Below are 18,065 nucleotides of genomic sequence, written 5' to 3' on the forward strand. Positions count from 1 at the left end.
GACCGTAAAAGACAGATTGTCTACAAAGGGCAGCGGTGGATGGGCTATTCAATTGAATATGGCCCCAATCTTATGCACATAATTCAATAGGAAAATGTTTTCCGTATGAAATTTCACGGAAACGGGAATACGAAGGAAGGATGTGGTGTGGGGAATGGAGGAGGAGGTTGACAGAAATATTTCCGGGCTATCTTGGCTCCCAGGCAATATCTGCTAAGATTTCAATGCTATGGAATGCTTTGTGTGGACATGAATCAATCTTCGGAGATATTCAAATAACTTGAAAACAAATAAATCACGGAGAACTAGATATCGGAGAAGAGCTGCTCGCATTGTGGACGGAAGTAGTTTGTTCAGTACACCTGATTTCGAACTTTCTCGTAGATGGCCGAGATATTTTTGATTGATTACTTACGTAATCTACTTGCGAGCGATTGGGCAGGGGGAGCAAAGGCTTTCGAAAATCTTCTTGACCGAAAATTGAGGTCGATGCGACCTCCAGTTGAACCCACTTGTGACAGAGCTGTCCCTATGTACATTTTGTACTATATGCTATGGGCAAAGTATCCCTAATTCGAATATTGTCAAGTAGGTCATCTTTCGTCAAATTCAAGGATTATTCTTTTTGGTTATTGTTCAATAGGCGGAAGTAACATGTTCTCCAACTACTACCTAGTGCGACTAAATTTAACAAGATTGAAGTTTCATTGTTGATTAGAAAGGAACTATCCTTGTTAGAGCATTGGAAACTATGAAATAACAATTCGCATTTTCGGATAGAGTGAAAAGCATTATTATTTTTTGACTAATATTAGTACTAAATGCCAAGCATTTAGGTTCGGACGATCCAACAAACTTCAGAGATAAATGGGCTCTGGTGGCCGGCGATAGGTAGCTGACAATGATGTGAGAACCACAACCACTCCCTCGAGATGCCAAATTTCTTTGCTCTCCGATGCCAGTATCTCATACTTTACCTTTCACATTTTTACGTTTAACATTGCTATTTTGGGGGATAACAACATCAGTAATATACGCGGACCGCACAATCTTGTCAACTAACAACATGTTAGGCTTGTTATGTGGTGTATGGGAAGCAGTTAGAACTTCCCGGTCTCTATGCATACTCTAAACAGAACTATCGAGTACTGTCTACGGCTCATACCATCAGCCCGTGTTTGTATGCAAGGTTTTGATGGATCGCTTTACATACTGGATTATGCTTGTCTATGTATTGAACCAATGCATAATGCAACCAGAAATCAAACGGTCCATCGTCTCTTGCGCGAACTACACATTCTGCACTGGTCGTTCTCTACCCCCTCTTTCATGGCATACACAAATTTCTTCTTCTAAGCAAAGAGCTCCCCAGCACATAACTATCTATTCGACAATCGAAGATCGACAGAGACGACAAACGCTTTCCAGATTAGCTTTTGCTCACGATTATATTCGGAATGCATATGCAATTGAAGAGATGATAGTGAATACATCAAGTGCGCTTATTTGATTCTTCCCTGAGAGATTCGATCGTAGGCACTTGTGCAATTGAGTGTCCTGTAAATCACTAACTCGAGCAGAATTCCTAGGTAGTCTACCTCGGTCATAGCTTGGATATGGAGGCTACCAATGCTATGTCCGGCATGCAGCTCGTGATGACTTTTACGGTTGGCTAGGATTGGAGATTTGCTCAATCCAAATTCCACCCGAATATCAAGGCCGAGTATGTACACTTTTCGCAACAGACTTCTAGTAGGTACCGTACAGTTTCTTATTTTTCTTCAGCCTTTGTCCCGTTCACAAGCGGGGTCATCTCCATCGAATGCCTGGTCAGGATGCAGGTTGCTATTAAATCCCTATCCACCGTATCAAGCCACCGTTGTTTTGGCCTGCCTTTTGGTCGCTTACCATCGCCTACGACGTTCACACCAATCTTGGCAAGTGTATTCTCGTTGGCGCGAATTACGTGAATATACCATCGAAGACGCCTCTCGCATTTTTTTCACAATCGGTGCGACCCCATATCGATCGCAAATATGCTAATTTCAAATGGGATCAAAGCATGTCACGCAACTAGTCCAAAGCAGCATCTTCGTATCTATTACCCAAAGATGCCGTCCATTGTCTTTTATAGTCCGCCAACACTCGGAGTCATAGATAGCGACCGGAGAGACGATATTGCGGTAAATTTTTGATTTAAGACGTTCGTTGATACGTCGATCACAATGAACACCAGTTGTGGAACTCCACTTCATCCAGGTTGCGCGAAAGCGTGAAGCAATTTCATAACGGAGTTTTCCATTGGCTGATAGCATTGACCTGAGATCTTTAAATCGCTCATTTCTGGGCAGATCACTGCCGCTGACAACGATTGTGCCCATTTCATGGGGATCGGTTATCACAAATTCAGTTTTGTTTAGATTCAATCTGCGACCGTGATGCATGAGGCGATCATTCCATTTTTGGACAAGTTGCTCGAGATCATTTCTACTATCAGATGCTACGAAAACATCATCTGCATAAAGCAGTGTGTAGGGCACTGGACGTTGAATGTCCCGTGTGACGGTGTCCATAACAAGAACAAAGAGAAGTGGTGAGAGGGCGCTTTCTTGATGAACACCAAGAGAGACACGAAGCGGTTTTGATACACCCGCCATACTTCGAACTTTACTTTTCTGATCGTGGTAGAGCAATTGAACCCTGCGCACGAGTTCTTCTGGTACTAAGTGTTGTCGTATAGGATACCAGATGAATTCGTGAGGCACACGGTGAAACGCTGTCCCCAGATCCAGAAATGCAATGTAAAGAGGGCGATACTTCTCACGGTGTTTGTCCATGAGTAACCGCGCAGCGTGTATTGCGTCAGTAGTTCCGCAGTTCTTGACAAATCCAGCTTGGTTCGTGGTTATTTCAACGATTTAGCGAATATGGTTGTCAAGAATGCGTTCACAAATCTGCATGGTATAGAAAAGCAACCTTATCGGAAGGTAATTTGAAAATTCCGCTGGACTATCTTCCTTTTTCTATATTGGAACAGTAGTGCTTTCTTGCCAGTCAGATGGTGTTCTACTTTCCAGGATAATCCGATTAAAGAATTCACTGAGCCACAGTGTGGGGTCCCAGCTCTTCGCTTAGCTCAGATGCAATACCATCAGTTCCTGTGACTTTCCCCATTCGTTGTATTGTTCCCTCGACTTCAGTTGCGTTGACAGGTGCAACTGCTCCAAATATCGGCAATTATTGTGGAAGTGGAGGATGAACAAATTCTTCAGTTGAAATCTGCTCGAAATATTCTCGCCATCTATCCGCCGTGGCTCGATGGTCGGTAAGCAAGGTACCGTTCTTGTCATTAACGCAACAGAAATGTTCGATATCCTGTATGCGTTCGTGTCGGCTTTTGGCAAGTCTATATCTAGATCTCTCTCACCACCTAGAGTATCCAGACTATCGTAAAGCTTTTTGTAAAGGACTGCTCGGGTGACAGCGATCGCTTTCTTTGCTTACCGGTTGGCGTTTTTATAAATTTGCCAATTGACGAGCGTTTTATCGTCGGAACTTGTGATAGAGACATTTCTTTTCACGGACCTTTATTTCAACATCATCATTCCAAAACCAGGTGTCTCGGTTGATGAACCGCTTATTTGGCTTGGTGACCTTCTTCGTAAATCGTATTTTTAATTTGGTTTCACAAACTTCCGCATTTGTAATGGTCTTTTTTTCTTTCTGCTTACCATTTTATGTGTCGCGGTCCAGTGCATTCCTCATGTGTTATGGGTGCCTTGCTTCGCAGGACGGTCCCTACAGATTAAAACCATGCCATATGCGTGACGCTGGACTTGTATTATACCATACTTCACCTCCATATGGGCAACCTTGAGTACCATTTGACTACTCTCCAACATCCTGCATATTTAGAAGACCAGGGTGTTTTCTACTCTGTGCGCCATGTGTGATTGAATACTCCTTTATTTGGGATCCCACAGTGCATCTGTAATCTGATATAAAGCAGTTTCGTTTAACTGTCTTGCCTGATAAAATCTAATATAGGTTTCTATGGTTTCCTGCGATCGGTCTGAAAGATTTGGGGTGAAAAGATTAGCTTTTATGCTTTTTCGGAATAAAGACTATTTTTTACAGTAGAGTAGTATTAGTAGAGATCCTACGGCAATTTCTAGGCCTCTCTGAGTTAGTGCTAGGAGAAAGCCATTTACTGCCGTTGGTTTCAGTGGCCTAAAGGTTGCCACTATTCATCTTACTCTAACTTCTGAGCGTACATCTTTTGCTAGCTTCCGATTTTCCTTTTTCCCATATCTGTCTGCTGTTAGGATGTCAAACGAGGTTTTTTTTGGCATTGCCATGTGGTAGGATCCTCCAAAATGAATTCTGAGAAACAGCTTGACCCTGTGTTCCTCATTCTCGACAAATATCCCATCTTTGTTCTTCAGACAGACACAAAATATTGCCCTTTCTTTGCCTACAGTTGATGCTTCCGTGATTTGTTCGTTCTCTTTGCAGATTTGCTGAAACTGTTTCATTTTGCTTTCCCAGTCGCGTTGCTATACATTTTTAGTGCATTTTTCTACTTCCAATCTCCGGTGTGTTTTGCCCGATTGAAAAGTTTTCGGACCGCACTGTACTCATTCTGGTTAGGTTCCTATTCCACCAGAGTACATCCGTAGATAATGTGACTGTCTTAGTCTATGTCGCTCCCGATGTCATAAGCCACCTGTTAATTAGCCATGCTGCTGCTTAAGTGCTTCACCTGAGTCTTTACTATTCTTTCCAAGTCCGAGTTCCCCTCAATGTCAAATCTGATTATTCTGTGATCTAACGTAGAGCAATCATCCAATAGCCTCCAGTTTTTGACCAGCCCTTTCATCAGATTGTTTCCAAGACTTATGTCTAGTGCTTCTTGCTTGTTGCTGGTGACGAATATCGCCGTCTTATTGCCTCTCTTTTCGATTGGAATCACTATTTCTCCACATTTCATGGTCGGCATTGGCATTGTGGTCGAAGAGGAGTGGTCACCGGGCTAATAACTATTTCCAGTGAAATTGGGGTGTCGCCTCCTCCGCCTCCGGATTTCAGTGACGCTTGAATTGCCACGACGCTTCCCGTAAGATATCTGAAAGGTATATAATATATATTTTAAATTGGGTTTAAGAATTATGGAAGCTCTTGGCTTTTCGCAAGGGGAATTCCAAATTACCTGGACGGGGTCTTATCAAGAAATACGCGGCAGTTATGAAGCGTATGCGGTTTGCAATGTTCCTTCAAAAACACGATAATAAAGACGTGAAAATTGGGCTGATGAAGCTGGAGGAGGTTCTGGATCGTATTTTGTACTACAGGCGGGCATGGAAAGCAACAGAAGATGCACTAAAAAAGCAGCAGCAATAGTGTCCCCGCTGAGAACACCACAATCGCCAAACGAGTCGCAGATAGATTACAAAGCGAACTGGAAAAAAAGAAAGGAGGAAGAGGCATCTGAGGAAGATTCTGCAGGGATCAAAAGAAAGAAGACGTCTGAAAAACCTCTGCTCAAAATTAGGGCGGACAGAAATATTGGAGTACCAAAAGAAAAGGTGAGGAAACAAAGAAGCACTGGCTCTGCTTATTAAGCCCATGGAAATCAATATTTTTGTGGAAGTCCTCATCAAATTCCGTTATTGGATCAAGCCTGAGGAAGGACGAATGGTGGTGGTATCCTAGTCGAATTAGACCCGAGGACAGAAGATAAAGGTACGTTCTGTGAAGCAGTGAAGAGACTTTGGTCTCTAGTTTAGAATACACGTACCCTCTGGAAATCAGAGATGCTTCACCGAAAAGAACGAAGTAGAAGAGACCATTAAGCACGAATAAGCTCGCTGTTGTGGAGGTTGACGAACAATACGCAAGGAAGCCTCTTAACAGCGGGGAAATCACAATTGGTTGAGTGATATATAGGATTCGAACCCAAGCCGCCTGAACCAAATGTTACCGGTGTTTAGATTATGAGCACACGCCTGTAACCTGCCGGGAACCTGACAGGAGGCCAACATGCCGGACTTTCGACGCAGGGTTGATGCTCTGGAGGTCTTGGGCACTGAGGGGGCGGATCATAGTCGACAATGAGTTCAATGCTAGGGCACTTCAAAGGGGATGCCCCACCTAAATTACAGAGGAAAACAAATTCTCAAAATGACAATGAGAACAGGGACTCGAACGCTCCGGCGTCTAGGCTGCGAGCATTCCCGACATAACTTTGGGTCGGAATCACTCCTGGAGGTCGTGACACTGCAGCTGGCACAAAGGGAAGTCCGTCCTAAGCTACCATCTACATAGCGACCACTTTGTATGCTTGACGCGGTTGGAAAAGGACTCGGAAAGCTCATAAGGAATAGACTTACTAAAGGAATACGTGCTGGCGAAGACCTTTCTCCACTTGAGTTAGGTTTCAGAGCAGCAAGATCCATGGTCGGTGTTGTCATGCAAGGCATGGATGTCGTTCCTCGAGGGGAGACACACAACCGACGAGTGGTGCTCCTCGTAACACTTTATATTAGAAACGCCTTTAATTGCGTAATATGAAAAGGCATTCTAGACACACTAGGCAACGACTTCAACGTGGTAGGCTATCTCTTACAGAAATCAGGGGATTATGTAAGGGACCGATCCGCGCTTTATGAGACGCTAGAGGATTAGAGGAGAATGGAGGTTACGATAGGGGTGGCGCAGGGATAGATTCTGAAGCCGGACCTGTGGAACGTCTTTGATAGTCTCCTTAAACTCGACACACCACAAGAATCGAGTCTGTCAGATGATGTTACTGGATGCACTGTGGAGCAGACGCAAAGTAGTCTTGAAATATTGATGCGACGGGTAACCGGACGGATGGTGCTTACTGTTTCAATCTTGCACTGAAACTGAAGTAGTTGAGATGTCTCTCATTGCGAAAAGATAGCGCTTGGAGGGTGAATGGGCCGGATAGTCGGGGGTTCTTTGAACTGACAGTTCCCTTTCTCCTCTAGTCTCCCTTTAGTGAAAGAAAATTCTTGATTCGAACGCTAGCCCGAAGAAATGTGTCAAACTGGTCCAGGTTAGCTCTCTGATGGTGGGGAGGTATTTGGCTGGTAATCCGACTGCGTACCATTACGGGAGTCCAACCTTACACCTAAAACACAACAAAGTAGTCATACTCAAGGTAGTCTAACCTTTTACGGAGTGTTTACCATCATCCCTTTTACTCATTCATCCAGAAAGATGCCAGACTCCTAGGATTTACGAATAAGCGGAAGTAGCATCTCTTCAGGTCAGTGCTCGTTAATATTCTCGAGCGCATTGTTTTGAGAAGAAGAGGCTCCCCATACATATGAATGGAGAGTGCAATATTTTTTTTTTTCACAAAATGTGGCCATGTGGGGTATCAAGTAAAAGGACTCAATTAGTACTTTTTGAAACTGGTTCCATATTTGATATCGGGTGAAATATAGGGTAGTGAGGGCTCAAAATATGACCATCAAAAAGTGTAAAAGGTCTCGTTCTCAGAACTTATCTAACTAAAAAATCTGGAAAGAAGTTGAGCATCTCTACGAAATCTAGGCCTCAAAATACATCCGGCTCCGATATCTGCACAAATAAAGTTAATAACCGAAATTTTCCCGGGAACCCCTCTTATGTCCATTCCAGAAGTATAAAATTTGGCATGGGTGTAAGGGATATCATAATGCACAATAATATCTTTGGCTGTAATATATACGTATGCCTTGTAGTTTGGAAAAATATGAAAGAATATGTTTGTAGCTATATACGGATAGAAAAATGTGCGTTAAAGTTTCTTACATAAGATGAACACCAAACCTTTATACCCGAAGTGCGCGCTTCCGGTATTCCAACTTGTTTTACTCTTTCTTTCATGCCCCACATGGCCACATTTTGTGAAAAAAAAATTGGCACTCTCCATTCATATGTACGACAAGCTTCTCTTAAATTTAACTCAAAATGGTGCCACTTGCTGCATGTAAAGAGAACAACAGATCACACGCTCCTACCAATTTTGGTGACAATCGGTCTAGCCGCTTCCGCATAAATCGGATGTGACAGACAGACATCGACTCGATTATAATAATAGGTATGACGACGAACTCCGCGCACGTTTGAATGTATTCCAACCTGGAACTATTCTGTTCGAAAGGTCTCACCATAGGGTGAAAGCTCTTAGCCGCTTTCGAGAAGAGAATTCTCTCTGGACGATTACATAGCATTTATAATGACGAAATTTATAGGCGATACCACGACGAGGATGATGCAGCTCGGGTAGTTTATAATGGTAACATCCCTGGTAGAAAAAGAGGACGCAGACGACCTTGCCTCAGAGGAAGTGATGGCGTAGGCTAAGATGTCACACAGCTTTGAGGGATATGGAACTGGTGGACGCGGTCCAAAACCTGGATGTCTGGAGGCCTAGACCGGATGCCAGTTGTTGTGCCGTTTATGATCTGAATTATCATTTGAAGCATAATAACATTACGAATTGTAATTATTAATCTGCATCCAAAAGTATTCACTCTTATTTGCTCATGTTAAAACCACCGACGAAAGCTAACATATACAGAAGATGAGTTACGTATTACACATGAAGGAACCTTACTTAGTCTACAACATTTCATCCTGTTCGTAAAATTCCTTCCTATAATTTTCGAAAAGACTTCTCACATCACAGTTCCTCTCTTACATCATGTGACGTTATTGTCCTTACTCCTTCCTTCATGTCTTGACAATCTCCCTCAATATAATTTTTCTAGGTAAGCAATTGCGATTCAAATTTATGATGTAAGTCACGTTCGTGCCAAGGACACGTTCGCCTAAATGTAAATTTGGTGTACATTTGCCGCGTGTAGACCAACAACTAAGGTAACCCTCACTTAGTTATTCTGCCTGAATTGTCGAATTTGTCGACACAATCCTAGAATCCATCTCTGCAAATATTGCTTGCCTTTGCATCGTCGCCAATGATAGAATTGTCCTGGTGCTAGTGGTTGAAAATAAATTGATGGGGAATCCTTGAAATCTACAGTTATACATATGTAGATTCATTCTGGGCACAAGGAATGGTAAGAAGTGATTACTCAGGACACCTATGAGACAATTAGATTATTATCGACGTTGGATCCAGGGGAATTTTCTGCAGACTCTTAATTGTCCAACAATCGAGAAAAAAACGGAATAATTGGGAATATCGTTAGCAGTAGAGGGGATTTGATTGGAGGAGTTGCGATTTATTCCGACAAATAGGAAAATGTGAGGCCAGGGTAACGGTTGAAGAAGCTGAAGACGCCGTTGTAATTGCAGGTGATATTCAATGGGAATCTGTATAGTTATAATAAATAATAAGAAAAAAATTCAGACTGCTGGGGATCGCTCAAATTTAAAAAGTAAATGACTATAAAATTTAAATTCATGAGTAGAAAAAGGACTTATTGACAACAGCAACCAATGAACCCTACTTCGTATTATTCGACATTATAGTAGGGAATTCAATAGAATTCGGATAATTTTAAACAAAGACATTAAATTCTGTAGCGCGCGGGCCGTTGGATATTGGTAGGTAGACGTTTGGCTGCTTCAGGTTGAAAAATAAATTCCATCCTCCTCCATTCTTAAGGCTTATAGATCTCCATTACCATCGCAATCTCTCAACATTGTTCCCCATAATTCCAACATTATTGTTTCCCCATTTCGCAGAATCCCTTTCCACGTTGTCGAGAATACTTCAACGTAGCAATTAAACTCGCCATTATCCATTGCGTAATCAGTCCATCCGTCATTTGCAGGATTAAGCAAATGAGAGAAGATCCTAAACCCTATTACAGGATTTTTCCTTCTGAGTTCGATTGCCCTTACGACCGATAAAGGACAACGGGCCTCATAAACTTCAATATTTCGCCATGGATACGAACCTATTACGAGAAGCATTGCAAAGTATCTACATATCCCTACGTAGTACAAAACGCTCGTCCGTATTGAATAAATGGAAAATGTTCGTTCGGAGCTCTGAATATTCGATAGAATACTACATAAACCCAGAAATTGCAGGGGCTTCGTAACGAAGATATTATTCATCGGCTGCTGGAATTTCGCTCAGTACAGTTGCGCTGGTTTCAATATATCGAGACTTGGTTCCATGAATTGCAGAACAAGCATTTATGTCGCTTGCAGGTACAATTCCTTATATATGAAATGGCGTAAATCATACAGTTTCGCAAACCTCTTTTATCTACCAGGTCCTTATTCAACGGTTCTCGGCGTCGTAGTTATCGCTCCGAAATCGTCCTTGTTCTCAATATCTAGCGTAATGTTGGGTGAGAAAAGAATCCGTGGCAGGCGAAAGCTTCGCAACACTTTTCTTATTATTAGAATTAGATCCAGGTTAGGACTAAACTAACTCCACGTTGCATTCGTACGGGTGTTGTGCGATGACTTAGTTCTTACCTAATGGGTTTCGCTTGCATCTACTAACGGAATTTGGCTATTCTGTTTTTATGTAAGTGGAATTTGGAGCAATTCTAATGAAGTTTTCAGAAGGCCCTCCATCCACTGACCTGTCAGTAAACTACCACGCCACGTTCCCAGCGTGGCTTGTTAGATATCCCGGGCAATAGCAAACATCCCTAGAACACATCAGTTTCCCGTAAACCGAATTGCGAATGGTTTTGAATGATTTGTGTTTCCATAATGTGGCTGCAATAACGGACCAATTTGAATATATGCTAACATCATCGAATATTTCCAATAATGTATGCTTCATATTCTCATCCTTATTGGCCTGTAAAATCATGCTGTGCCTCCCATTGTCTGGGTGCATCATAGTTCACTGCGCGCTTACCATGGGGTAATCCTTATCGGTAATTATTTTTGGGGAGGTAATTTCTCATGAAATACACACATACATCACTTAGTCATGTAGTGATTAACTGGGCACTGTTTATTCAATTATAGGCAAAATATTTCATAAATTTAAATAATTTTACGACCCATGAATTATAGTTTCCCCCCCAATAAATATTATTATGGGAGGCATATGTGCGCGCTGAGAGAAAAAATTACATTAACTGCCTTTAACGAATTAGTTAAAAGCAAGTCCATTAGCAGTTTTAATTTGAGTTTGAATAATGACACTGAAAACCCAAGCAACAGTTAGCCGCCATTTAGCTGAATGTGAAATTGTCACTTTGTTGTCACTTTGGAAATACATAGTGTTTGGCAGTTTTATAAATTTTCATTGGTTTTCCCGATAATACACATTGTGGAGGTCGTCATTAGCTTTGGTAATTCTTCAGCTTATATCGCCCAGTTTATGAGTACTCCCTATTCTTCGGAAGAACAATATTTTCCAATCTTCTCTTTCCTATTTTAGCCCCCGTAGGGTTAATTCTTTCTGTTTCGCTTCATGCTCATTTTAATGACTTTCATCAATATTTCATTACAATGAGTTTATTGATTATTAACTTTTCTTTCAACTTGAAAATGCGTCTCTTCTCTTCCTCACCTTCTCTGTTATCAGCCTTAAAAATACGAGAAAGGGCGGAAAGAGGCAGAAGATGTAGGGAAGGGTACGGTGCGTCTATTTGCACTGCCAGCTTTGAAAGTTGTAACAACTTGTCTAATTGGGATGTTGACTATGATCATCATCATCATCAACGGCGTAACAGTAGGTATCAGGTCTAGGCCTGCCTTAATAAGGAACTCCAGACATCCCCGTTTTGTGCCGAGGTCCACCAATTCGTAATCCCTAAAAGCTGTCTGGCGTCCTGGCCTACACCATCGCTCCATCTTAGGCAGGGTCTGCCTCGTCTTCTCTTTCTACAATAGAGATTGACCTTGTAGACTTTCCGGGCTTGATCATTCTCCTCCATACGGATTAAGTGACCCGCCCACCGTAACCTATTGAGCCGGATTTTATCCACAACCTCAAGGTCATGGTATCGCTCATGTATTTCGTCGTGATGTAGGCTACAGAATCACCCATCCTCAAGTAGGGGGCCAAAAATTCTTTGAAAGATTCTCCCAAGTCCCCCAGGAATACGTGACGACTGGCAAGATCATTGTCTTGTACAGTAAGGGTTTTGACTCTATGGTGAAACGTTTTTGTAAGCAAAATAGGCTCTGTTGGCTGCCAAAAACCGTACGCGGATTTCATCATCGCAGCTGTTATCATCATCATTGATGCGCAGTCCACGATCTCGCGCCGCCTGCTTGATCTGGATGAAGGCAGTTTGTACGTCTCGGGTGGTTCTTCCCATGATGTCGATATCGTTGGCATAGGCCAGTAGTTGAGTTGACTTAAAGAGGATCGTACTTCTTGCATTTACCTCGGCATCACGGATCGCTTTCTCTAGGACCAGGTTAAAGAGGACGCATGATAGGGCATCCCCTTGTCGTAGACCGTTGTTGATGTCGAATCTGGCCTCGCACATTTGTCAGGGTCAGCTTAGTCAGTCTTATCAATTTCGTCGGGATACCGAATTCTCTCATGGCCGTGTACAGTTTTACCCTGGCTATGTTATCATAGGCGACTTTAAAGTCGATCATCGCTTGCCGCAGAGAGAAAATCTGATCTGTTGCTGATTTGCCTGGAGTGAAGCCTCTTTGGTATGGGCCAATGATGTTCTGAGCGTATTGGGCAATCTGGCCTAGCAAGATAGCGGGGAATATCTTATAGATGGTACTCAGCAACGAGATACCTCTATAATTGCTGCACTGTATGATATCTCTCTTTTTATGTATGAGACAGATAATGCCTCGTTGCCAATCGGTTGATGGAGCACTTGGTGTAACTGGTCGCCTCCATATTTAACCAATTCAGGGCGTCCACAGTTTCCACCTTCTCACCAAATTCTGTGCCAATCGATATAGCCGTTTCTGAGAAAAGTGCGTGTGACAGACAGACAGACATTGAACCGATTTTAATAAGGTTTTGTGTTGGAAACAAAACCGTAAAAACTAACGTTCTAATGCACAGCCCGTTAAATCCATACCATACGTTTAACGGGTAGGATTGTCAATTGAAACTGCCCTATATCAGCTGACGGATGAATCATAGTACGGGATGTCATAAAACCAAAAGTAATAACACTATGTGGTATTTTTGGACATCGAATGAGCGTTCGATAACACATCGAACATAAAAATATAAGATCCTATTCCGGAAAGAAGGGGGAAACACCCTGCATCTTGGATGGGCAGAATTTTAGAGAATAGCCCATTATTAAAAAGTACCGACCAGTACAACTGGGTTCAGAATGTGACAGAATTCAAACTGGACTGCGAATCACTAATTACTGGTGCAGGCAGGCGGCGCTGCGTATAAAATCAGCCAAAGCCAATATAGTACCATGCACTAGGAAGCGTAAGCTTGATAACACCAAAGCCATTAGAGGTGAAATGAGTAACAGAGGCCAAATATTTTGGAATCACACTAGACTAAAAACTACCTTGGAAAACATATTGAAAACATATGCTCTCATGCACCCCGAAAATGCTGCACTACATATTACACTGTAATAGCAAGGCCAATGATTACTTATGGGGCGGTAATCTGCGCAGAAAGAACTGAACTTAGCATAGTAGCCAGGAAATTTCAAAAACTGGCTTGCATGTGTATCAGTGAGGCAATAAGTACCTGCCTACTGGCATCCCTCGTGGTCCTTCTGGGATTGACCCTTCTTCATCTGTACCTACAATTGCAGGCAAAGAGGCGATCTTCAGAATGTCCGGGAGTACTAGTGAGATGGGCAGCTGCATAAATCGGTGCAAAATTGATATTCTTTCTGGGCGACATCCCGAATTACTGATATCAAGGGATAAGAGAGCAAACTAACTTAGAATGCGGCTTAAACCAGCAAGTGATTACTCGGTACACAAACGGATCCCTTATGGCAGAAGGTGGCGCTGGAGTCATTGATCCAAGGAAAACGTACTTTGAACCAACGGGTAAGCATATCAGCATATTTCAGGCAGAAGTATACCCCAAAGGCAGATGGGCTTCCTTCAACATCAAAAGAAGCTATAGGGGGCAGAACATTGTTATTCTAACTGAAGCCAAGCGGTTATTAAGGCACCTAGGTCCTACGGGGTAAATTCAACCCTGGCGTGGGTCAATTAGGCCTGCATACTCTGGGTTCCAGGTGACATTGGGTTAGAAAGCAACGAGTCAGCGGACGAGCTGGCCAGGAAAAGAGTAGCGACACGGCTATATGGGCCAGAACCATTCTGTGGAGTCGGAAATGGGTTCATGTCTACCAAATTGAAACATGAAGAACTTTACTAGGCGAATTCAGCAGAAAGCGAACTGTCCAGAGTGGCGGGTAGGGGGGATACGAACTCAAGCACTCGAAAAATTGTTTAAACTTTACAAAGAAGAGCTCCCGGATCATGGTGGGAATACTCATTGGTCACGGCAGGCTAAACTATCACCTGGGCAAGCTAGGGATATCTACAAACACTGTGTCTAGATTATGTGAGGAGAGTAATGAAACCGCAACACATGCTCTGCCATAATGTCCAATGTAGGCTCAGTCACCTCGGAGAACACTTAATACTTGATGCAGGTGGAATCACTAGAAAGTAAGGAACATAATAAAGTTTCTGGCGGCTATAGGTTTAAACCATATACTTTATTTTATAGGTATAATATAACCATTAAAGGGTACAATAATTCCATTAGTGCACAGGGCGACATTAATTAACGATATTATTATTATTATTTATAATTTAGCTAGACAATACTAATGGTAGCCTCTTTCAAGAAATAACTCACGATTGTGATGGATGTTTTGTATTTCAAATGACTTATTATTTCTTTTTAAGGTTTTGTTTAGGGCAAAACCTTATTAAAATTGATTCACTGTCTGTCTACCTGTCTGTCACACACACTTTCACCAAAACGGCTAAACTGATCCGAACGGAATTTGGTGGACATATAGGAACTATAAATTTCCATGGATACAGTGAGTGACATAAATTTAGGCGGAGTTCCATACATGCCAAAGAGGGATGTTAAAATTTTTTTCACCAATTGTAGTCAATTTTTGAAGGAAAGGCCTCGATTACGTGACGTGAGTTGTAAAGTACGCGAGTAAGGAGTCAAAATGTGCACACTTAAAGTGAAACTGGACAACGTAATGTGCTTACATGAAATGTGGGCCTCAAAATACACCCCATTCCGATGTTTCCTCAAATAGCTTACCAATAGTACATTACCAACTTTTGGAAGTTGACCGAAAAACCACCTTTACCTTCATCTCAAGACTACCAGCATACGCCTGCCAAGTTTCATGGAAATTCGGCTAACTGTTTCAAATTTATAACAGCTTAAATTTATCGATTGTGCAAATTTACTGCATCTTAAGCTATCCAAGTAGCGAGAATAATTAACATTCGAGTGAAATATTAAAATTTCACTCACGAAGAATCTACTTCCCCTTAGAGTAAAACAAAACTTTATTAGAATCGAGTGTCCGGATAGCTGAGTCGTTAGAGCACAAGGCTATCGTACGGAAGGTCGCGGTTCAAATCTCACTGGAGGCAGTGAGATTGTATCATATTTAGCGTCAGATACCAGTCGACTCAGTTGTGATTAAGTACCTGAGTCAAATCAGGGTAATAATCTCGGGCGAACGCAATGCTGACCACATTGCCTCCTACAGTGTACTACTGTAGTGTATTGTTACGGTCTTGAATGAAATGCTCTAACACACTTCAAAGCGCTGATCTAATATGGATTGTTGCGCCTACGATTATTATTATTACTATTAGAATGGATTCTATGTCTGTCTTTTTTTTATATTTTGTTCTATAGAAATATTCTATTTCCATTGTATGGAAATATTCCAAAAAGTCTCTGGTACCCAACAAAAAAACACCCCCTAAATCCTGTCCTCTTTTCCGCGGTACCGCCACAAAGTATTTCGCCACGGGAAGGACATGGCTCCAGCCTCTCCTTCGCCCATCGATTGTATTTGCAACCGCGCCCTTCTCGCCTCCTCTGCCTTGCTCAACCTGCACTGAAACCGTCCAACAAGTCGTTCACTGCATTCCAGTTCTCATGGAACGCAAGCATTTTCCCAATTACATTCTTCGGTGTTATTGTGCCTCCCAATGTCTCCTCTAGAATTTTCCATTCCTCTGCGAATCTAGGACAATGGAATAAAACATGTTCCGGGTCTTCCGCAGTGCAAACCTATAGAGGTATTTAGGGTAACCGCTATGTCCCAAGAAAAATTGTTTGAGATCATAGTTTATCTCACCATGAGTTCTCTGCATCCTCAACTTGATGCTGGGTCCATTGACCTTTTTCTGCCCGTTCCCACTGTTGCTGCCACCTGCTTAACGATTCCACGATTTTCACATGCCGATCAGAAGAAGAATCAGGGCCATCATAGATGTGTGCCATCTCATTGGCCAAAATGTCGATCGGCATCATTGCGGCTACTGCATAAGCCGCTTCGCCAGAGAGTGTTCTATAACCACAGCACACTCTTAAGGAGATCTTTCTATAAGCTGTGCTCATCTTTGCTCATGCAGTATGCAATTCAGTTGACCAAATTGTTGCTGCCTAGAGCAGTATAAAGTTCACAACTCTAGCTATAATCAGTCTACGAGCGTATCGCGGGCCCCCAACATTTGGCATCATCCTTGCCAGGGACATGCTTACATTGGAGGCCATTGTGCAAACATGTTGTAAGTGGTGCTTGAAATTTAGCATCGTGTCTACTCCAAGCTATTTAATTGCTAGTTTTGTAGTGATGATATGCTTCCCCATTCTGATACGGAAGTAGTTTCTTTACATCGTTTCATGAAAAGCACCGTCTCTGTTTTCCCTTCGCGAGTGAAAGACCTGCGTCTTCCAGTCACTTCTTTATAGCAGTGATTGCTTCGGATGAATATAATTCTGCACCCGCCAGATCTTCATCGGTGTAACCCACTATTGTGGCCTGGCTAACAACTGGGACGTTGAGGACATCTTTATTCACGATGTTCCACAATAGCTGTCCCAGAGTAAAGCCCTGTGGAATAACCACGGAGACAATGTATTCTTTGGTTCCATTCTCCGTGTCGTACCAGAGCCTTCTATCTGCTAAATAGCTGCCTGTTTGTTTGTCGCACCCCATTCATAACAGCTGAGGTTATTGTCACGAAATTTGGTGAGGATATGTGGTCTGTGAAATGAATGTGAAAAAGGATGTACATTTTTTTTCACAGAATATGATCGTGCGGGGTAACAAATGAAAGGGCTCAATTAGTAATTTTTGAAACAGATAATATTTTTGATTATGGGTAAAAAATAGGTGAGTGGAGGCTCAAAATTTGTGCAGTTTGCAGAAACTATCCAACCGAAAAAACTAAAAAAAATCACAATGATGTATCCATACGGAATCTAGGCCTCGAAATGTTGGGTTGGGGAAAAAGAAATGTCGTATTTGTGATTGAAATTTGAGGCTTTATTTAACATACTTAGAATTACCCGATTTAAGTCAAATATGCGCCGTTTTGTTCGCAAACTTGTTGCCATTTAGAAGGCAATTTCATTATCCCCTTTTATAAAACCCCCTTCCTTACTTGCAAAAAACTCAGACAGCCAGTTTTCGCAAACCTCTTTTGATCACGATCTTTTTCGCTTGCGGTTTTCATGCGTGATCTACTTTTCATCACCAGTCACCATTAGCTTCGAAAATGGGTCGATTTCGTTCCGTTTCAGCAGAGCATCGCATGCGTTGATTCGATCCAAGAGATTTTTTTTGTGTCAATTCGTGCGGTACCCAAACATCCAGCTTTTTTCTTGGAATCCAATCTTCTGCAAATGGTTCCAAACGCCAGTTCCTGGCCAATCGAGCAAATGCTCACATGCCGGTCTACTTGGGTGATTTCGACGATTTTATCGGTTTGTACGACGATTGGCCTACCAGTACGGGGTGTATTTTCGACATCCGATACACCAACACGAAATCGATCGAACCAACGCCGTACTATGCGAATCGTTACAGTATCAGACCCATAAACTTCACAAAATTGTTCGGCTGCTTTCG

This window comes from Hermetia illucens, chromosome 5, assembly GCF_905115235.1.
Source record: "Hermetia illucens chromosome 5, iHerIll2.2.curated.20191125, whole genome shotgun sequence".
Taxonomy (NCBI): Eukaryota; Metazoa; Arthropoda; class Insecta; order Diptera; family Stratiomyidae; genus Hermetia; species Hermetia illucens.